This window comes from Carettochelys insculpta, chromosome 3 (genome assembly GCF_033958435.1).
Source record: "Carettochelys insculpta isolate YL-2023 chromosome 3, ASM3395843v1, whole genome shotgun sequence".
Classification (NCBI taxonomy): domain Eukaryota; kingdom Metazoa; phylum Chordata; order Testudines; family Carettochelyidae; genus Carettochelys; species Carettochelys insculpta.
Genome location: NC_134139.1, coordinates 2,522,345 through 2,545,761, shown reverse-complemented (window position 1 = coordinate 2,545,761; position 23,417 = coordinate 2,522,345). Strand labels below are relative to the sequence as shown.

The 23,417-nt window shown below is 48.6% G+C and overlaps 1 long non-coding RNA gene across 2 annotated transcripts in view; it reads right to left on the bottom strand.

Moving 5' to 3' along the window:
• Positions 1 to 350: 350 nt before the first annotated feature.
• The window catches only part of LOC142010783 (uncharacterized), a 59,499-nt gene continuing 36,432 nt past the window's right edge, over positions 351 to 23,417 (bottom strand). Inside the window, exons 3-4 of one of the 2 annotated variants that reach the window (XR_012644884.1) lie at positions 8,900 to 9,055; positions 351 to 5,888 (exon numbers count right to left, since the gene is read on the bottom strand). This is a non-coding gene — a long non-coding RNA (uncharacterized LOC142010783). The remainder of the gene's footprint in view (positions 5,889 to 8,899; positions 9,056 to 23,417) is intronic. The other variant, XR_012644885.1, reaches the window with a different exon arrangement.

Here is a 23,417-nt window from a genome sequence, read left to right as displayed (position 1 = left end):
CTATAGATCATAACCAAACTACTTCTTGATCCCTTCATAAATTAATTAGACCGAGCTCTGTAAATCTCAGTCAGGCGTTTCTCCAGCCCTCGCATCGTTTTGTGTCTCTTCTCCACTCCTCTCCAGTTGTTTGCTATCCTTTTATTTTCTGAAATCTCTGTGTGAAGATCTTTTCCAGGTTACATTTTATTACAGAGGGAAGCATACACCCTGCAGTGCTAATTATGCCACAAATAGGCAAATATCAATTTTTCATTTATATATTTGACACAAGTATTATTAAAATGGCCTGCCTCTGGAACTAAAAATTACCTCAACAATCAATGCTATGAATGCCGACAAAATTAATCCAACAAGTACATTTATTTCATACCAAACAACATTTAAAAACAGCAGCAGTTGCTGAAACTTGTTTAAAAATGAATTCATGGAGGACAGTATGAAAAGAACACAATGTTCAGACTATGTTTTGCCGCCTTAATTTTCTTGAGGAAAGATCCCTCTAGAACTCTGAGGGATTTCATTTCTGTAGATTATAAATCTCAGCATCAGCCTTCTATTCACTTCAGTAACAAGATTAAGTACTTTAGACGTTAGAAAGCATGGCTCAGAAGAAGCCAGCTTCCAAGAGACTCAAAGCCCCTAGGGTAAATTCACTCCCGATTGACATGTCTTTCATCTGAAAATTGAGCAAAGGTTTTCCTGTGGCCCTGATCCTGCAAGCAACTGAAAGCAAGGAGGCTGAATTCTGTACTCTTATGAGAATCAATAGAAATTGAGAGGGATTGGTACCTTGCAGGACTGCATCCTTAATGATCGAACCACCATGTAGCCTCTAAAAGCACTGTCATGACAGTGCTTAGGGGTTTAACCGGTGACTCATGCCCCCCCGCCTTCTTGGTTCCCATGAAATCAGAAGTCCTTTCTGGTGCTAATATTGACAACTGAAAAGAGAAATGGGCATTGAACAAAAGAATGCGACAGCAATGGACTCTAGGTACACTGAGAAAATTCACGCACAGATGCCTACTCTGCATACTGCTTTGTTTTCAGGATTCCCAAGAGGGTTGGGTATTTCTGAGAACAAGCCTCCAAGGTATCAGCTACATAAGCTCTGTTCAATTTGCAGATTCCTCTTCATGTCTCCCGGGACAGCATCACTATGTTCCAGCAAACAACCCTCAGGTCAGCAAGTTTGGAGAGTGAGCCAATGGATAAAGTCAGGTATTGTCAATGAGCCAACAATGGCAAACTATGGGAATCGATGTTTCTCATGCAAAATAGGGAGTGGGAAAAAATGAAAGCTCCTTGGAAATAACTGTCTCCTAGGTCTGTTCAGATCAATTTTCTGCTAAAGAGAGGGCTGTGTACAATATATACATTTTTTCTGTGTTTTGGATTTAAGAATGTTTGAGGAAAGTACAATAATATACAACACAGACATTCAAATAAAGGCATTTTAAAATGTTAATGAATATCATCATCCAAATGCAGGGTAGAAAGGGATCTTGAGAAATCATCAAGTCTAGCCCATGTGAACCTAGATCATTCCGCCAGGTGTTCATTCAACCCATTTTAAAATTCCAGTTGTAACCCTTCTGCCGATAGCAGTCAGCAGCAACCAGGGCTGGGTTCACTGTCTAGGGGTTCCATTTCATCCATCTCACACAGAACTGGCTTGAGCCCCCACACAGTAGCCTGGGAAATTCATACACCCCTGGGCGCCTCAGAGAGGCAGTGATTCCCCACTCACAAGCACAGAGTCTGAGCGCAGGAAGGAAACTTTTAATGAAAGAAGCAGGGATGTCACATGGCTTTAGCTTGGGAAAATACCACACCCAGAGTTCATAACCAACCCTCAGGTAACTGTTCCCACTCAAATGGATTGAGCAGCGTCCTTGGCCTCTCAGGTTCACCAGGTTGACACTGTAAGTGTCCCACTCACATGCCCAAACTTTCTCTGTACCCCGCTTCAAATGCCCCACTTACAGCTCTGTCCAATCCATGCAGGCCTTGACACATCACCCTGATGACTTCCCTCATTGAGCCTGAGGCAATGCCCCCTTTGTGCTGGTCCCCTGGTCCACTTCCTCTTCCCAGACACTCTGCTGGCCACTTTGCAGGTTTGGCTTGAGGCAAAACCCCACGATTTCCGCTCTCAGTTCTTCAGCTACCACCCTGTGATTTCAGCTCTCAATCTCAGTATCCACCAGGGTGGATTCTCAAACAAAAAGAATGCAGATTCCAGACAGTGAGTGACCTGAAAGACACATGGCAATTATCACCCCCGAGCTGTGACGATTCAACATTGATATCACTGCCCTGGTAGAAACACAGAGACCAGAAGGTGGGAAATGCAGAGAGAAAGCTGGAGGGTCCACATTTTTCTGAAAAGGAACCCCAAAGGAAGAAAGACAAATTCATGGAGTAGGATTTGCCATCAAGAATGAACTGAGAAGGATCTTATCTGAAGTCCCTGTTGGCATCAATGAGTGTCTTGTGATTCTCTTCTTGAAGCTTGCCAAAATCCAACAGGCAACTGTCATCAGTGCTTATGCACCAACTCTAGATGCTGGAGATGATGTGAAGGAGAAGTTCTACACCCAACTGGGCACAGTCCTGAAGGACATCCCCAAAGAAGACAGGATTATTCTCTTAGGGGATTTCAATGCCAGAGTCGGAAGAGATGTGGATCTCTGGCAGACTGCCACTAGGAAAGATGGAATTTGCAACAGCAACTCCAGTGGAGTGCGCCTCCTTACAAAACCGCGCGGAGCACGAGCTCGTCACCACAGACACCCTGTTCCAGCAGAAAAACAAATTTAAGACCTCATGGCAACATCCTCGATCAAAGCACCGGCACCTCATAGACTATGTCATCGTCCGCACTCAGGATTGGTATGATGTCCTTCTTACGTGTGCAGTGACTAGTGCTGATGACTGTTAGACTGATCACCACCTTATTCGATGCACAATGACGATTATGATTGTCACCAAAGGGAGAAGTCAGAGGAAACAGATCTGACGAAAGATCAATGTGAAAGGCTTGAAGGACCCCAGCAGACGAAGTGACTTCCAGACAGCGTTCCAAAGGAAGCTGTCGGCAGCACACCCTGAAGATGTGGAAGAACGCTGGTGTCAGTTGAAAAATGCCATTGTTGGAGCTTTTGGAAAAGCCATTGGTTACCAGTCCAGGAAACATCAGGACTGGTTTGATGAGAACCATGTGGAAACTGATTGCTTGATTAAAGCAAAAAGGAAAGCCTTTAGGGCTAGGCAAAGTGACACCAGTTTCACAATGAAGAGAGAAGCACACGCCAAGGCCAAGGCAGAAGTGCAACATAAAACAAGGCTCTGAAAAACCAGTGGTGGACTGAGAAGGTGTGGGAACTCCAGCATCTCACAGACATCAATGATACAAGAGGTTTCTTCAATGCTACCAAAGTTTATGGACCGAGAAACCATGAAATCAGTACCCTGGGATCTAAGAATGGTACCCAACTCTTGAAAGACAATGAAGCCATTGCTTCTCGCTGGAGGGAGCACTATAATGAGCTCTAGAACGGCCCCTCCACCATGGTTGTAGAATCCCTTCACCAAATCCCTCAGCAGCTGCTTAGAGATGATTGTGCAACACTTCTTAACCTTGAGTGAGGTCCAAGCTGCCATCAAAGCAATGAACTGCAACAAGGCAACTGGACTACGTGGAATCCCCACCAAAGTATTCAAAGAAGGTGGGCAAGAGCTCCACAAACAGCTCCACCTTCTGATTCTCAAGATCTGGGATAGGGAGCAGATGTCACAAGATTTCAGAGACACACTGATCATCAGCCTTTTCAAGGAGAGAGACAAGTCAGACTGTGGAAACTATCATGGCATCTCCCTCCTGGCAACAGCACGGAAAATCTTAGCTCGAATCCTCACAGACCAACTCCTACCACTCTCAGAAGAAATCTTCCTAGAATCCCAGTGTGGCTTCCGACCATTCTGAGGAACAGCAGATATGATCTTCACTGCTTGGCAATGGCAAGAAGAATGTCATGAACACAACCAAGCCTTGTATATGAGTTTTATTGACCTGACCAAAGCATTCAAGTCAGTTTATCTTAGCGTCCTGTGGATCATCCTCTCAGATTGTCTGCCCCAAAAAAATTATTAGCATTTTAAGGCTGCTTCACAACAATAATGACTGACACAGTATTGAGCAACAACGGATCCTAAAGCAACCCCTTTGAGGTCAAAATGGGAGTCAAGCAAGGGTGTGTCATTGTCCCATCACTGTTCTACATCATCACCATGGCCCTTCACCTCATTGATGGCAAGCTCCCAGATGGTATGCAGATTGTCTATAGAATGAACAGGAAGTTTTTCAGTCTCAGGAGGCTGAAGGCTAAAAGCAAGACCTCCACAACCTTGATCATGGAGCTCCAGTACATGGATGAAAATAGGGTTGTTGCTCTTTCTCCCACAGCTCTTCAGACCATCTTAAGTGCCTTCACGGAAGCATACAAGAATCCTGGCCTCACACTGAACATCAAAAAGAGCAAGGTGATCCACCAACCTTCACTGATGTGGCAATCTCATGAACCTTCTATTGAGGTCAGTGGAGGATTGTTGGAAACTGTGGAGCACTTCCCATACTTTGGAAGTCATCTTTCTGCTAAAGTTGACATTGATGTGGAAATCCAGCATTGTCTGAGCCATGCAAGTTCTGCTTTTGCCCACCTGAGACAAAGAGTTTTTGAGAAGTGGGACATCTATCCCAAGACAAAGCTCCTCGTATACCATGTAGTGGTTGTACCGCTATGATATACATGTGAAACCTGGACAGCATACAAGCATCATTTGGAGGCACTTGACCAATATCATCAACGCTGCCTCAGGAGAATCCTAAGTATCTCTTGGGAGGACAGGCACACAATCACTAGCGTCCTGGAAGAGTCAAATATGACCAGTATTGAAGTCATTATCGTTCATCAACTACTTCGTTGGATTGGTCACATTTTTCGGATGTCTGACCAGCGTCTCCCAAAACAGATTCCGTTTTCTGCGTTGGGGGAAGGACAGAGGAGCGTTGGGGGCCAGTGGAAGCAATATAAGGACATGCTGAAGGCACACATGAAAAAGCGTAGCATTGGTGTTGACACTTGGGAGAACCTTGCCCAGGATCATCCCCAGTAGAGCACAGTAATCCGTGAAGGGGTGGAGCAATTTGAGAGGACCTGCCACAGTGCAGATGAGGAGGAGAGGCGGAGAAGAAGAAAAGGGCATCAAAAACTGCCCTGAGCCCCTCCAACAGCTTCTAACTCCTGCCCCTTCTGTGATAAGCTCTACTGCTTCAGAATTGGGCTGTTCATGTCACCATCCTATTTGTGAGTCAGTTGATTGCTGAAGACGTTCTACTTGTTATTGAGAGACCACCATGAGACAGACTCCAGCACCCAGCTTTTAGGTCTATCTTTGAATAGTGGGGGTAAGGGCTATTCACACTAGGTTTATGGCTATATGGCCAAGGCTCAGTTGAGCCTAAGGCTCCCAACCAGCTGGTTCATCCAGTAACTCCTCCCCAGTGCTGCCTCATAACACTTAGATGAGGGGAGCCCTATGTAATCCATAGCTTACATAGCAATGATGACCGTTCTGTATTCCCACAACAACTTTAAGCATTGGTAATACTCCACAATTCTTACACTGAGCGATAGCATAAATTGTGACTTTATAACAACATGCTGTTTACAATAGACAAAACCCCATTGCTTCAGACTCCTGCTGGGCTGTGGCTGGTCCTGGGAAGGAGATGGGTGCAAAACCAGGAATCAAACAGTACAATATTGTCTCAGTAATTCAGAAAAGCATCAAGTTATCCCCTGAAGAACTGCCTTTAATGTCTGGAGGCCAAAAGCAAAATATAGTTTATGTAAGTGTGCTTCTGTGTATTCAGAGACCAGCAGCTCAGTTCCTGGAGGCTGCTTGGCCAACAGTGAGACTCAAGCTGTGAATAAAGCCTTTGTACGTGACAGAGATGTGAAATTCACAAAATGTATTTTGTGATGTATGTTTAAAAAATTGCAGAGCATTTTTGCTAAGGGGCGGGGGCAGGAGGAGGGGAGAGGACACTGGTTTGTCTTGTTGCGGTTACCGCTTATGGGTCCACAAACAGCAATTCTAGTCATTCCTGGATGGCAACAGGACGTTCTGTTCCAAGCCCCTGGGACAAGCCAGCCAAGTATGTTAACAAGGCTTTCGAGCTTGTAGTGCCCACACAGCAGATGTGAAAATTCAGGGGGCAGGTCACCTACAGAGGAGACCCAGAAAGGACACCCTGTCCGGAAAGGTGAGTACCCATCTTGGGTTCTTACTAGTGCAGGCGTCTGCAACTGAAATAGCGAGAAGAGCCGTTTTTCAAATTCAGTTACAAAATCAAGACTTCAAGAGCTGCAAAGCATGTGAATATGAGACAGACCTTAATAAATAACGTCAAACTGTACTTTTTATCACCCGTTTTAAGAACAGCGCAAACATTTATTTGTACGAGTTAGAAAGTTGTTACCCCATCTCCAGGCTTTACCCCCCAATCCCACAAACACACCCACCATCCCCAGGCTTAACCCCTCCCAGCCTCAAACCCCCCCTCACCTATCCCCTGGTTTAACCCCTCCCAGCTTCAACCCCCCCCACACCCTATCACCAGCTTTAACCCCCCTCAGCCCCAAACACGCCCTTCTAACACCAGGATTCACCTGCCTCAGCTCCAACCTCCACTCCCCACAACACCAGGATTAACTCGCCTCAGAGCATGCAGCTCCTCCACAGCTCCCCTTTGCCGCCTCCTCCTCAGCAAAGCTGCGTGGCTCTGGCAGGGGCAGGCTCGGCCACCCCGCCCCCCAGCTCTCCTGCAGGGTTAGTGCTTCTCCCACATGCAGTGTTGGCAGCTCCCTGACCTGCCACGGCTTTCTTCTCCAGGGCTCCCTGCTGCAGCTGGCTGCTCAGTGACTCCAGAGGCTGCCACCACTTATACAAAAACACTGAATCCAGTTGGTTTAATGGCAGGCAACGGAGCAGAGTTTTTTTGTTTAAGCAGCGGCAGGGCAGAGAGTCACAAGAGGAGTCAGTGGTGGCAGCACTCGGAGGCATAAGTGGCTCCTTAAAGAGCCACCTGCGGCTCTGGAGCTGCAGGTTGCCAACCCCTGTACTAGTGGGGAAAAGCTTGCAGCTGTCAACACCTGGGGTTGGGTGAAGATCCATGGAGAAATCAACAGGATGCTGGGTTGCTTTCACATGGATTAGTGCCTCCTTGTAAGCTGCTCAGAGCTATCTGCATTTGTGCAGTTCCCCAGGTGCAGGCGTGGCTTACAATATAGCCTGCATGGCCTAGCTGTATCCATGCACTCCAGGCAAGTGACCCCTGGCCAACATGGACTCTGACACGGATTGCCTACATAACAACATTCTCTGTGCGCCCCGCTACCCCAGGCGTGCTGCTCTAACAAATAACCGCTACGCACTCCTGGCATATTTGGCCTGTATGTAACTTCCTGGTACATTTTGGACAATTACGGCACTACATTTCTTGCCCTGTCCAGCCAGTACAGTTGACAATTTACAGGTGGCTCAGCATGCCCTGGCAGGGCCAAGCTGTTCAGTGGGAGGCATACTGGCAGGGTGAGTGATACATAGCTCTCACACAGATGTGGCAGATGTTGAAGTAACCGTGTCTGAGTGCCTAGTAAAAATTAATAACTGCTTGTGTAACTGCTGTTTGCACTTCCTGGTCTCCCTTGGGAATTGCACATGGTGGTGGGAAGGCTGAGGCACTGGCATGATTTCCGCCGTAAGCAGGTACAAGGAACTGCCTGCAGCTTGCAATAATAATTGCCCTGGGACTCCCCCCATTCCTATCGTAATAGCAACATACATGGAGGCAGAAACTTATTGGGCTCTGGGGCTAAGTCAGCCTCTTCTGCTTCCACTGGCAGTTCTGTAGCAGCTCCTCATGCAGGGCAGAGGGATTGCAATCAAATAGCTGTTCCCAGTACAGGCCAAGACACATTCTAGCTGTTCCAGCACCAGAACCTCCTATGGGACCAGAAGATCACTGGAGTCACTTCAGACACCTGACCTGGCACTTGCTGGCTCCTCTTCAGGGCTGTCACTAATGCAGGGGTCATAAAGTCACCATCCAGGCCAGCTGACCAGGCTAGCATGAACCAGAGAGGGCTCAATGCTCAGCAAAATGTTCCCAGCACCTAGTCAAAGTCCCCATAAAACACCAGAATGCCATGTTTGTTTCTGTGCAGTGCACTCTCAATAACTCCCCGGCATGCAGGCCCTAGGCCCTGCTGGGGCGTGTTTCCAAACTGGAGTCCACTGGTCCATGGCTCCAAACTTGACCATTTTGCAGCATTGACCTAGCTCAGACTGAATCCTGAGAGTCCACCAATGCTATCCCACAGTTCCCTGGACCAGTGTTTCGTGGTCTCTCTATCCCAAGACTAGCCAATTGACTCCAAGGAAGCAGACCTAACCCTCCACGTTCCAGAACAGCTGCCTGGCATTTAACCCTTCCATTTGTTTCTGCCCACTGCACTGGAGACAGAGTGAACTATCTCCTTGGTGGCCACAGCTAATGCATGAGTCCTTCGCCCAGCACTGCAGCCTAGACAGAAGCACAGTCAGATCCTAGCAGAGCTGTGTAGAGGTGAGCAGGAAATAACCATCTCTGCCAAGAAACATGTGAGAAGCTGGCAGCGTGGGATTTCTACAGACCACCGACCAGTGCAAGGAGCATCTCCCAGAAGGCTAGTGATGAGAACCCTCATTACTCACATGCTCCCAGCGCGCAATGCAAAACCAACCAAGCAAACAAAAATAAAAAACGAAAAAAACACCTCTTACTCACACTTAACTGGGCATGCATCACAGTCCAGCCCTGGGTGGAAGTGTTGACTCAGGCCTTCCGGGGCGTGGTGTGGAGGCTTGTCAGGGGCCGGATCCAGCTTGCTGGCTGTAGGTTCCCCACTCCTGTTACAGGCAGTAGAGAAACACCATGACGTAACTAGGAAGAAAAGGGAGATAGTGTGGAAGTACTGCATTGGCGCTCACGGCCGAGAACAAGGAAGGCTAGCGTCTTGGTAAAAATCAAGTTGTAATCACAGCCATTCATTTTATTTACTGCCATTCTTAAAATGGAAATAGACTGCTACCTTCAAAGTGTTTTCCCCCCCTTGCTCACAATCATATTACTGGAACGAAATGAATGCAAAGAGAGACGTCCAATGCTGAACAAAGTGACAAATGCTGAATTCTTACCACCCGTTAGGTACTTTTGTTTCAGCATCTAACTGTGGTCTGCTGGGCAAATGTTGACTTGTGTGTGAAACTCAAGGAGAGCATTGGCCTATGCCCCCTGTCTGGGTTTGCCATTACATCCAAGTCTTATATAAGTACATAAACAATCTTCTAAAACCACAGAGGTTGAGCACTTTTGTCCATAGCAGTAGCGTGATGTGGCCAGTCAGTAAGGCCTCTGTACTAGAAAGTCCAAACACTAACTGGGCTTGCTAAGCCGAGAAATTTTGTAAGTGTAAAACCCACAAAGTAATACAAGGTAGCTCCTAAAGCAAAGGCTTTGCTTTTGGAGGGTGATGCTGCCACTGTTAGCTCCTGTGTGGACTAGCTTAGAAAAATGAAAAAGGGAAATAAAAATGACACACTCATAACAAAGTCTGAAGATCATCTAGGCCCTGCTGTGACTGAGCAAAGCACTTAAGCACACACTTATCATTCTGGCACCCTGAAGCCCAGCATGGGGCCTATCAAACACTGGTGCCACAGCCAGCTCAGGGGCTTACAATCTTTACAGGGTATAATGGTTGGAACAAGCAGCCTATCAACAACTTCTCTTATGCCACTGACCCACAACAACCAAAAGAATTGTAGTATGCAAATTAGTTACATAGGAAGTATGATCATTGACTGAGGTATCTTTGATGGCCCTACAGAGTTAGGTCAATGTTAGCTACCTTGCATCAGCCTAGTTGTTCATGTGTCTACTCTTAATTTTGTCTCCCACTCATTATGCCAGTATAGGAATGCCAACTCCCTGAGCAGCACTGAGCAATGGTTGTTGTATGGAGGTTGAGGGGGTGACTGTAAACGCTACGTCTCCAGTGCACCTCTAGCAGTCCTCCAGCAATTGTCCCATGATTCCTGGCAACTGACTGTTCTAAGCTGTGAACTCTATTGTCTTTGAATCCCGCAACAGCCTAAACTCAAAACAAGCTATGCAATTTGTGCTAAGCAAACATTAACTTATTTTTAGTCAATTTTGAAATAGACTATTTTAACATGGCTGCTGTCTAAATGGTGCATCATGTTGAAATAAAGCACAGTTTCGAGGCACCCGGTACGCCTCCTATAATGAGATGTACAGGGATGTTGAAATAATGTGCCTGTTGTTTTGAAAAATATTTTGAAATGATGGGTGCATCGCATAGATGTGGGGCAGCTATTTTGGGATACAGTAGTATTCCCAAATAGCTCCTGTCATGTAGACATGGCCAGAGATGGCTGCTCTCCAGCACTTTTAAAGCCACACACATTCTTCTGCCTGGGAAGGTCACCTAGCAGCTCTCCATTGTTGTGTGCAACTGTCCAGCTGGCCATGCTGGCCACTTGCTCCAGATGTGGGCTGGCCATAGCAGACAGGAGATATTGCATCTCCTGGGCAGGAGGCATTGCTACAGGCTAGCCACGGAGATGCCGACATCTACAAGCCGATTTTGGGGCATACAGGAGAAGGTATGTGACAGTGACGAGCAGCAGTGTGGCAGGAAAGCCAAGGAGCTGTGACAGGCACACTAGAAGGCCAGGGACGGCAACAGTGAATCCCGTGCCAAGCCACAGACCTGCGACTTTTACCACAAGCTGCATGTCAGACTGGATGGAGACCCCACCAGCTTCCCCCACACCAGTGAGAAGCCCATGTCACACACCTCTGGCGTGCACTGTGGGGATGAGGAGCAGGTGGAGGAGGAAGAGGATGGGGAGGTGTGACTGGGAGCAGGGGCTCTAGCTGTGCTGCAGGCCAGGACGTGTTTGAGACTCCCCTGCAGTCCAGTCACTCCTGCCTACCAAGCATGGGAGAGCCCCGTGCAGGGAGAGGAACCTTGGGTAAGGGTGTACATGTTCCCCGTTGGAGGGAAATAATGCTCCCCCAAGCTACTGCCCTTGACTCTTCCTGGACTCACTTGTCTGAGCAGGTAGCCTTGGTCTCTGTTTTTCAGTCTCCTGTAGAAGGGCAGGGGAATCCCTGGCCTGCGGGCTGGACGCAGTAAGTCACAATTAGCTGGTGGCAGGCTGCCAGACACTTTGCATCCCTGAGCAGCCACACGCACAGCTACTTGCAGCTCCCAGTGGCCATGGTTCACCGTTCCCGGCCAACAGGAGCTTCGGGAAGTGGTAGCCCAGCACGCACTGCTTCCAGCAGCTGCCATTGGGAGGCAATGGTGGGCAGCAGCCTCTGGGAGATGCAGGGCTTTGTGCCTGTAGAGAGGCAGGTAAACAAAGTGTCTCACGGCCTGCCAGGGACTAACCCCGATGAATGGCGTGTGGCTGGCATGCTGAAGGTTCCTTACCCCGTCCTATAGCTGGGCATCGGGGCCATTCAGCGCAGGTTGCTTCTATACACAGGACTGTCCCATGGATCCTCCTGAGAGATCTCCAGTGGTGGCTGCTTTATTGCTTCTTCCATGGCAGGCCACTTCCCCACTCAGGTCAGTAGTAACATCAGCTGGCACAAGTACAGTCAACAGGCTAGTGGCTTTGGCACGCCAGCATCCGGGGTGCTCATTCTGCCTTTCTACCCCGCAGGAGTGAGCTGCCAGCTCTGCGCTCCACCACTGGGGAAAGCTGTGCCAGGATTCAGCACCACCGCCTACGTCAGGCATCTGAGCAATTCCCTCCTTATGCCTCTCACCCTTGCTGGGCCCCAGGTGCTGTGGATTGGTGCCAGGCACAAGCAAGGAGAGCTGAAGCGTCAATCAGTATGTCTTATTTAACACTTTAGGGGAGCAAGGGATCTGCAAGCCAAGGGTGTGTCTGGCAGTGAGCAAAGAGCCTGGAGGATGAACACTGGCAGCAGCCTGGAGAAGCAAAGAGTGCAGAGGAGACAGGCCTGGAAGTTCCAGTGGGGAAAGGAGAGAGAGATGCACCAGGATGTGATGGGGCTTGTCAGGCAGAAAATGCCAAAGTTGCAGATTCTGAAGGATCTGCAGGTTCACCACACTTGGGCTCACCTTCCCCTTTTGACCACAGGATTGGGACCTCACATTCAACTGATCACCTAGCACCAGCCTCCCACTCTCTTCCAGAGTCACTGCTTACCAGGAGAGCGTCCGTAAGAACAGCCTATATTCTTTGATCCAAGCTGGACAGCTCTACAGGAAGCTGCATTAAAACACATATTGTTTCTTTGCCCACGAAAGCTTATGCTCCAAAATATCTGTTAGTCTATAAGGTGCCACAGGACTTCTTGTTGTTCTCGAAGATACAGACTAACACGGCTACCTCTCTGATACATCTGCAGATGTTATCAGTCATTCTGTGTTTTGTTCCATGTCACTGAACCAAATATTAAATAGCGTGGGCCCAGGAACTGATGCCTGCAGGACTCCACTGACAAGAAACCTGCTTAATGTTAATTCCCTGTTTACAGCTTCATTTAGAAACCTCTCAGTTAGGCAGTTTTTAATCCATTTAGCATGTACCATGTTAATTTTTTATTGTTGGAGTTTTTTGATCAAAGTGTCACATGGTATTAAGTCAAATGCCTTACAGAAGATGATGCAAAGCAATCTACTTAATCTCACCTACACAGCCTCTCTGAGGCTTTGTCTACGCTGCCAATTAAGTTACAAAACTTTTGCTGTTCACAGGTGCTTCACCCTCCCCTCCAAGAGACAAAAGCTTTGCTACAGTAAGTGGCATGTAAACGGCCTGTGGTCGGCAGGAGCGATCTCCTGTCGACAATACAAACCCCTCTCGTCATGGGTGGAAATATTTTGTCAGCAGAAGTGCTGACAAAGAGCATTTAGACTGTCCGACTGGTAGCAGAACAGCCATGTTGACCTGGCTGTGTCTCTAAAAGCTGTGTAGTGCAGACATAGCCAAAGCTTATTATATGAACCCTATTACCCTCACCAACTGAACTTGACATCTCATCAAGAAAAGAGATCAAATTAGCTTCACAGGATCTATTTTCCAAAAACCCTAATTGATTTGCATTAATTACATTACCTTCCTTTAATTCTTTATTAATCAAGTCCCATATCAAATACTCCAATATCCTGCTTGGGATTAACAAGAAGTCCTGTGGCACCTTATAGACACAGATATTTTGGAGCACAAGCTCTCATGGGCAAAGACCCGCTTCATCAGATGCATGAGCAGGGGGGGTGTTTCAGAGGGGTATTTAAAGAGTGGGGTCCCAGTAAGAGGGAGGGCCAGAGCTGACAAGGTCTATTCAGCAAGGTGGAAATGGCCCAGTATCAATAGTAGGTACCAAAAGAGGAAAAAACAAGTCAAATCAGACAGGGGGATATGACCCATTGTCACAGTCTAATGGGGAGATATTAACACCCAGGGCAAAGAAGCTGCTTTTGTAAATGGGTCATATCCCCCTGTCTGATCTGACTTGTTTTTTCCTCTTTTGATAACTACTATTGATAATGGGCCACTTCCATCTTGCTGAATAGACCTTGTCAGCTCTGGCCCTCCCTCTTACTGGGACCCTACTCTTTAAATACCCCTCTGAAACCACCCCCCTCACTCATGCATCTGATGAAGCGGGTCTTTGCCCATGAAAGCTTATGATCCAAAATATCTGTTAGTCTATAAGGTGCCACAGGACTTCTTGTTCTCAAAGCTACAGACTAACACGGCCACCTCTCTGACATTTGCTTGGGATTGACATCAGTCTGATTGGCCTATTATTATTATGTGGGCCATCATATTTATCCTTTTTTAAAAATGGAGAAATATTGGCTTTCTTTCAGTTTCCTGTAAAATCCCACTGCTGTAGGACTTATTGAAAAATCAGCGTTAACAGGCAAGCTCTTCAACCAGCTCTTCTAAAATTCTTGGATGCAGGTTATCTGAACCCGCACATTTAAAAATGTCTAATTTTAGTAACTTCTTTTTAACAGCCTCTAGAGACTCCAGTGAAATGGAAAGGAAAGGTTATCAGTTTTTCTTCCCTCTACAGTACAGAAATATGTATTGAATACATCTATTTTTCTGCATTATTGTGGAGAGTAGTAATGGGCCAATACCATCACTGGGATTCTTTTTGTTTTTAATATACTTAAAAAAAACTTCTTCTTCTTGTCCTTGTGTCCCTTGGTTTCCCTTATCAATTTTCACAATAACTAATTTCTGATTTATATTCATTACTATCAACTTCCTCTTTCTTCCATTTGTTGCATTTTTTTTGAGTTTTTACAGTTCCCTTCACTTACATGCTAGACCAGGTCCTTTATTTTAATTATTTTTTAAACCAGGCTCACCTACTTTCTCAATTATTGTTCTTTTTGGGCACTGTGAGCTGTTTTAAAATGATTCCCAATTATCATTCACATTTTTCTGATAAAATTCTTCCTTGATGCTTGCTGTGGTTTCTATTCGAACTATACTTTTGACCTGGTGTGAAGTCCAATTTAACCCTTGGTCTGACTACTGACCATGGCCCCAACTCAAGACTGGGCTTTGACCATTAGGTCAGACTGTCCAGCATCACGGTAGATATTATCCTCGCTTTCTTCTGCATCTCTTGCTGGCAATGGTTCCAGGCCCTTAAGAGGAACATTTGGCATCCCCTTATAAGCACTCTTGCTACGCTTATCACTATGCTCTACGGTTGCTCAGAAATGTTCCATGAATCTGTTTTTCAGTGAAGAACTGGGTTGGTGGCAGCACAACATTTTGTTTTTTTCAATCAAATAACAAAATGTCCAAAACCTGAACTATCTGGATTCAGAGACATCCCTGCTGTGAGCTGTAGTTTGGTTTCATCACTCTCTGTGTTCTCCAGGAGCCCAGCTCCCAGGCCAAAGTACCTGTCCCATGACTAACTGCCTGCCCTGCCAGGAGAGGAGGGTGTGCGGGAAAGTGGCAGCCATGGCCCAGCTAGGTCCCCAGGCAACAAGGAGATTAGGAGCGCGAGTTTCCGAACCGGAATTCCCATGTGGCATTGTCAACAGCTCTGAACAGCAATGCTTTGGTTTTCAACGAAATCTTTCCCTTTTGGATTTTTTGGCCAAACAGCAGTGGGGCCGACAGCCACCACAAGCTCTGAGGCAAGATCTGGGAGGAGGGCCTGGCACCATGACCCTGGAAGTGGGGCACTCGGAGAAAAAGGGCCCAATGACAGAGGAGGAAGGGGAGCTGTTGCCTTGGGTCCCCGAGATTGAAAGGGGCCTGCAGCTGTGGCAGAGGACAGCTCCCGGGGCCTTTTAAATCACTGCCAGAGTACTGCGCTGTGTGCCCCAGGCAGTGCCAAGGGCTGGGCTGGGGGCTGGCATGCTGTACTCTGGGCAGTGATAAGGACTGGCGGGAGGGGGCTGGCTGCCCTCAGCCCTGCCAAGCCACCATCCACCTTACCCAGGGGCCCATGGAGGCTATCAGCTCCCTGTGTACAGAGCCTGCTATCCATGCGCATAGGTGCATCAGCAGCACTGGGCTTTGTGGCGCCTCTGAAGTCTGTGCCTGGGTTGCTTCCAACCTTCCCTGCCCCAGGAAGAGGCTGCTCCTTGCCTGTAAGTGCCCTGAGCCAAACGGCTCCATTCAGCACTGGAGTCCCACTGTGGTGCAGGAAAAAGAGCAGGACAGTCACAACTCCAAGAAGTCTCACAGCTTCCCCTCAAAACCCCCCACAAGCGCTGCTTGGTGGGCATGAGCGGCTAAGTCATGCTGAGCAGAGGGACGCCATGTATGTGCTGTTGGCACCTCTGTAGAAGAGACCTCTGCAAGGTCCAAAGATTTTAAAAACTGTAAATTTTAAAACATGTCACCCAGTAAAGTGTCTGGCCTCATGGATAGGCAGCCACCGCGGTGTGTGGTTTTAACAATGCACTCTTGGCTAGTATGACTTCCTTGCAGTACAGCAGAATAATCCTGCAGTGGGGGGGAGAAGAAAGATTTCTCACTTGTAAGGTAAAATAGTAACAGAGATGAGCCATGTTAGTCTGTATTCTAACAAAACAAACCAGCAGCCCTGTAGCACTTTAAAGACTAACAAAATGATTTATTAGCTTTCATGGGACAGACCCACTTACTCAGACTGCTGGTTCGTTTTGCAAGGTAAAAGGCATATAACTCAGTGACCAACTTTTGACTCCATCCTTTTAAGGAAAAGTGTGTGTGAGAAAGGGACTTGTCCCTAACTTGCACTGAGCAAACCAGCAATAAAAGGTGCACATTTTGCCACCAAAGGTGTGTTTCCATGTGGTACAATGTGTATTTGGACTACACTGGGATTCTTCCTACTGTTTAATATTGTTTGAGTTGTGGTAGTGAGTAGAGACCTTTGCCCTATTGTGCTTGGTGCTGTACAAACACATAACAGAGAGACGGTCCCTGCCCCACACCCCTTACATTTTATGTCTGCCGATTTAGCTGAATGAGAAACTAAAGGAAAATAATCCTGGATTGCAAGGACATTACTTTTAATTGATCACAAAAGTGTTTCACCTAGCTCCACTGGTAACGTGTTTCATTTCCACATAAGCGAGCAGGGATGCGATACATAAGGATTTATAATTCAGATGGACCTTTCAATATACACATATTGGAGACCAGGTGCATTGGGCGGTCCCTGTCTGGTAAAAAACCAAGACACTCTCAGAAAAGTTTAAATAAAACTCACTGAGATCTCTTGAGAATTCAATAAATTCCCTCCTAGTACTTGACACCCACTTTCCTGTCATACTCGAGCTCATTAACCATAACCCTCCTACTCATTGATGACAGGCTTATCTCTGCAGAGTACACAAATTCGCAGATGATAAATGTGCTCTCTTGCTGCAAATGTAATTCTGCCTTGACAGCCATGTCAGTGACACAGTCCCTTCAGGAGTCATGTCATTTACTAACCTTCCTTAATTAACAAAATGTGGCTCTCTGAATTGGGGCCTCCCTCCACTGCCAGCAAGAACATTGCAAAAGTAATGTAAGGAGAACACTTCTTCTCACGTTGGATCAGCACAGGCAGGACGCCACATTGCCAGGTGCTGAACAGATACAGAAAACAGGCCCTGCCTCAAAAGAACTTACAATCCAGTTGTGTTATTTTATTTCAATGCAATTCTTCTCCTCCTTTTCATCCCAGAGCATCTTTGTAGACACAGGGAGCAGAACAGCCTCTCCATCCATTTGTTCCATGACTTGTTCTGCCATTAAGCCCAGGCTGGTTACGTGTCTGCATACGATGTCTCATCACCTAAAGAGCTGGCCACTAGGCTGGACTGATCTTGGTTTTGTTTCCATGATTCTCTCTGGCATCCTATCATCTGCTTGTCTTCTGCAGGGTTCCCACCATTGTGACTGTTTTGATTATAGCCAATAGCACACTCTGATTACACTTCTTACTCTCCTTTTAAGATCCTCATTTGTCTTAAAACTTCACACCTGCTGAAGAACCTTTATCTCGACAGCCTCCAGTCCTCTCACATCTGCTTCAGACAGCATACCTGCCTCCAGACCACAGCATGCTGGAGTTAGTACGCTGGTGCGATATGTTTTCACTTCGGTACCAAACATCATATTTTTACCAGTCTCTAGTTCTCTCAGTTCCTCTGCAGTGTTTGGGGCCAAAGCATATCTCGTGTTAAACTCAGGCTTGATGGAGCTGTTGGCACTGATCAAGCTTCCTAGGTACAAATGAGCATGCACTTGTACTGTGACTCCACTGCTGTGGCATTTGAACACTTTATCTGTTGTCCCCTTCCCAGCCTGCAAATCCTCCATCTTCTTGGCATTTATTGTAAGTCCAAATGAACTACACCAAATTTCAAGAGTAGCAAAGAAAAATGGCGTAATCATTAATTTAAGCACATCTGCCAGTGGTATGATGTCATCTCCCTAAGCAAAAGAGTTTAACTCAGGACTGCCCAGCATCACACCCTCTGGCTCATCTAACATTCTCAACATCCCATTTAAGAACATGGTGGACAGCAATAGTTATTCCGTCCTCCTTTGTCATACACTAAGCTTTATCTGCGACCAGTTGCTTAATTTTCCACCAATTCTTACAGCACTACAGGAACCTTTTTTTACTAATTGCAATTATCTTGTCTGGAAGGCCATATAATTTTGCTACATTCCATATTGCTTCATTCCAAACAAATGAGCAGGTTTCCTCCCAGACAAGAGGGAAGGAATTCCCATTTGCACACAGAGTCAGCAGGAAGATGGGAAGCCAACAGGCAGGGAAGACCAGCAGAAAGTGGTTCTGCCTCTTGTAACAGGGTAATGCACTTTGGGAGGGAGCAGCAAAAACAATCAATTCTAGTATCCAAATTTTGGAGCTGAAAACTCCAGAGCTCTTGAGATTGCAGAATGTTGAATCCTTCCAGTGAGGGGTGACCTGACATTTATGGGAACTGTGTTTAGGTAGGAAACCTGCTTCAGCAAAGACTGTAATGTGCAGAAAATAAGTTTTAGTTGCAGAAGCATGTTTTTACTTCTGTTTGCTGTCACCCTTTGCATCGTTATTCCTGACATGTGGTATTACTCTGCTCTGCCCTTTTGTTGAATAAACTTGTTTTACTTTTACTACAATCCAGTCCAGGGCTGTTGGTGAAATCAGAGCATTTATCCCACCCCAGGGAAATGAATGAACTGCAGTGTATTGTCTCTTTAAAGGAGCAATGAAGTGAATAATTTCTCTAAGTGTTTTGTCAGTGTCCAGTAAGAAGGCGGGATACTGGTGTGAGACAGTTCGGAGGAAGCTCAGGACTGGGCAAGTGCTGGGGTAGGTAAGTGGGTGATGGAAGCCTGGGTGTGACTTGCATATGTGTCTGCTCACTGTTAGCATCCACTGGGGAGTCCTAACAGGAGAGCCTTGAAGGCTCCCAGGCATGGAGTGACACAACCTGTTATTGTTTTGGGTGGAACCTTAAGCATCACACCGGAGTGTGTTGGTGTCTGGACATTTGTGCACTGTACAAACAGCCTGGTCATACGGTTGCCAGCCTTCTCGAAGGGGTGTGAGCTGCTGGCGTTGGCTTCCGGCCAGCCCTGGGAGTGCTCTGCAGTCCTGCCAGCTGTCACTCTGGGCAGGACATGGAGCTGCCCGGCCAACAGAACCAGCTGCTAAGCCTTAGGGGGGCAGGAGGTCTCCCTGCTCAGGTGACTGGCGCATGGAACCAAGTGGGTGAGCTCAAGCAATTCTCTCCAAGTGCGCTGGGCCCGACCCGCATTGCTCAGGAGATTGTCGTTCCTCTCTCTGTTCAAATCATGGCCACTGCGAGCTCCCCTCAGCCGGTAACACTCCACTGGTGCCGGCCAGCTGTGTGCGCGCTGGCACTAGGCAGGAGCTGCCTCCCGTACCCTATGACATCCTTGTCTGGCATCAGCTGTTCTGTATCCCAGTGATCTTGAGATTTCTGGTCCTGCTGGTCTCTCAGGGGCCCTCCAACACCTTGTGAAGTCCCTTCCCTGGTCTTCGTGCCATTTTGTGCCAGCCAGCTGAACAGACCCAGGCTCTCCTCCAGCCTCTGGCATCAGGTCATCTGCCCTCCTTAGGCTCCTCTCCCCACCTATGTACCTCCAGCCATAGCCTGGGACCACCTGGGAGAGCCTCACTTGGGGAGTGTCAGGTTCCTCCCACTGCAAGCAGCACCTCCTGAATGGGGTGCAGGCAGACATCTGTGTACATGGTGGCAATTGGCGTCCCATGGGCCTCATCCAGCTTCTCCCTTATGAGGGTCTGACTCCTTTAATCCCATCACTTAGGACCCAGAGACCTGCCCCATCGTGGCCGGCCCCTGCGCACATTCCGGGGGTGGCTGTCCAGCTTTGCCCATAGCTACAATCCAGGAAGGGGCAATAATGCTGAAACGCCAGGTTGCCACCGCTTGAAGCAATCGCCTGCCTGTGGGACCATCAAGACCAGAGGAACCAATGGCTCTGTGCAGCCTCCTTCCCTGGGCATAGGAGTTCTGGGGCTTTCTTGCTCAGCCTCCATGTCTGGGCTTTGGCAGGGACTCAGGCTCACTCTAGCTGACAACGTCCTTTGCCCCTTTCCCTCCAGCAGCCTCAGCATCCCACGTCCGGTGATAGCCCAGCCGCAGGGCCCCCACCCATGGCGGCATGGAAGTGTGCTCATTCAGCTGGCGGTTAACTGACCACGAGGCCCACCGGCTCCAGTCTGGTGCATGGGTCAAAGTCTCTGCATCCACACCCATCGTCCGACCAGGACAAATTGCTCAGGCATGATATCCTCTGACCCCACAGTTCACCCTTCCAGCACCAGCAGTCACCCGTGAAGTGCCAGACCATTAGCCCAGCAGGGGACCCAGCAGGAATTTTTCTCTCTGGAAGCGCCAGTGGAACATCTTCATGGAGATAATGAAATAGTCTAAAATGGGTTTCGGGCACCCAGAGAGCTAGTGTCCTACAGGCCACCTGGGCCAGCCCTGGCAGGCATGGGACCAGGACCATGGCCCAGTGATCTGGCCCACAGCACCACAGTGGCCACACATTCAAAAATCATCCAGACAGCTTCAGGGCTGCCCTCTGGTCCCACCCTCATGAGCCCGACTGGGGTCCCTGGAGTCAGGACTCAGGCAGAGGACCCTGGCCCTGGGTGAGCAGCCCCTCCTGGGACTGGAGGAGCTCCACCATCTGCTGGACCAGGTGCTGCTGCTGCCCTTGTGGTGTGTGGCCAGCTCGCCAGTGAAGCGCTGCTCACCGTGGGTGTTGTCAGCCAGCTGCTGCACTCCTGGGCTCGGCTGCTGGTGCAGCTGGCTTGCTGTTGTTGGCCCCAACCGCCCACTCCAACAGATGCTCCACATCACACTCCCTCTGCATTTGTTTCTCTGCTGGCCTTCCTTCCATCTGGTAGCACCACTTGGCCACCAAGCCCCCATTCTCTGTCATCCTCTGCCGGGGGTTAGAGCCTCTGGGGGCAGCCCCACCCAGGCCCTGCCCCTCCACAAGGCTCCCATCCAGTGTCCCTCTTGGGCACCAGCAGAAAGGCATCTGCTCCCTGCAGCCTGGCCAACGCCTCCCTTCACGTCACTTCTCACTGCTCTGTCCCTCGGTGGGCATTGTGCCTTGCGGTTATCCTTTGCAACCCAGCCCACTGGTCTCTGCAAGCAAAGGATTCCCAGCTCTCCTCTGGGATAGCCTCCTAGCCTAGTCCTCTGCTGAGGTGAGCATGGCTCTGTCCGCTCCACCTGCCACCAGAAACCCACCGAAAACAAGCACAGAAAGGCTCTGAACCCCCACAAAACCCAGGAGGTATAACCAGGGGGCCGTTTTGAACATCTGCATCCAGGTGCTGGGTGGGATTTATGTGGGGCATGTCATGATGTGGGACAGGGTTTGGGACACAGGCAGGGTTTGTGTCAAAAAGTTCCCAAAGGGCAGAATTAAAGTAAAAAGTGGCCCATGAAACAAGCCACACAATTCTGTGGCCAATGACTGTCTGAAACCACCAGCCCAACCAGCCAAAACCAGGGGGAAATCCCTTCCTTTAAGTAGACCTGTCAGGCCATTCCAAGCATGCCCTGACCATGCCCCCAAGCCCTTCTCTCTCCAGCCTATCACAGTCAGACAGACACTCCAAACCCCTGGCCGGCATCACCAGTTCCCTACTGGCATGCATCTGATGAAGTGGGTCTTTGCCCATGAAAGCTGGTGCTCCAGAATATCTGTTAGAGTCTATATGGTGCTGCAGGCCTTCTCGTTGTTTCTGCAGTCTCTACTGACATCCCCCTGTGCATTTCAAATCTTTGGGGTGCAGATCACAGGCCCACAGCCTCGTCCCGCTGAGCTGATTCCCCTCAAAGCCAGTGGGAATTTAGCTGGAATAAGGACTGCAGCGGGGGGTGGGAGGAGTGTCCTACATGTCCTCCCTTTATATTCATCGTTACCTGCCTTCTCTGGGGGTGGGAAGTGCTTAGATGAATGGATTAAAAGGTTGTGGCCATGTGGAGCCCACACAAGCCCCTGGGGCCCTGCCTGCTCTGCCACAAGCACAGTTAGGGCTGTGTATAATGAACTGCAAGCTCCAAGTGTTGTGGGCCGTGTTTTCAACACAGCATAGAAATCAGCTGGGCCCAAGCAGAGGTGCGTTTGTCCTGGGGTGAACTTAGGCCCCAGGGCAGCAGTGAAGAAGAGGCTCTCTCCTGGTGGCTAGGCGAGAAGGGAAAGGGAAGGCTAGTGCTCTCAGTGGCACTGCAGGGTGTTGCAGGGTATTTGCTGGCAGTGCAGGGCAGACTTGTCACAAGGAATTTTAAAAAATATTTCGGCAGTGTCCAGCGAGGAATGCAAAGTCCAGGTTATTATGTATGTGTCTTCCAGCCCAGCTCAGGGCCCCACTGTGCTAGATGCTGTGCACTTCCCGAGTAAGACCCTGTCTCACAACTGAAAGCAGTTACCCTAGACTGGTACCTCCCACCTGCTGGGTGCCACCCATGTGGGGGTAGCAGAGGGGCGCACAAGAGGCAGCCACGTGCTCTGCAGGCACCTAGCTCCAATGGGTGCCAGGCAAGGCAGAGAAGAAACTGCTCACATCCTCACAGCCCCCGTCAGACCCCTAAACCAGCCCTGTCCCGGCTCCTTGTCTGTGCCCATCTCAACTCCATCCAGCCACCAGGCTCTACCTCTTCACACTGAACACCTGGCAGGCTTAGGAATATCTGGAATATTGTGTCACATCTGGAATAGTGTCCAGTTCTAGGCCCCCCACCAAAGAAAGGATGTGGATGTGCTGGAGCAGGTTCAGTGGAGGGCAACACAAACGATTGGGGGACTGGAGCACAAGACCTATGAGGATAGGCTGAGGGATTTGCGCTTGTTTAGTTTACAGAAGAGAAGACTTAGAGGTGATTTGATAGCAGCCTTCAACTTCCTGAGGGGGAGCTCTAAGGAGGGTGGAGAGAGGCTGTTCCCAGTGGTGACAGGTGGCAGAACAAGGAGCAATGGGCTGAAGTTAGAGGGAGAGGTGTAGGTTGGATATTGGAAAAACTATTTCCTCGGGAGGGTGGTGAAGCATTGGAATGTGTTGCCTGGAGAGGTGGTGGATTCTCCATCCCTCGAGGTTTTTAAGTCCCAGCTTGACAAGGTCCTGGTTGGAATGATTTAGTTGGGGTTTATCCTGCTTGAAGCAGGGGGCTGGACTAGATGACCTCCTG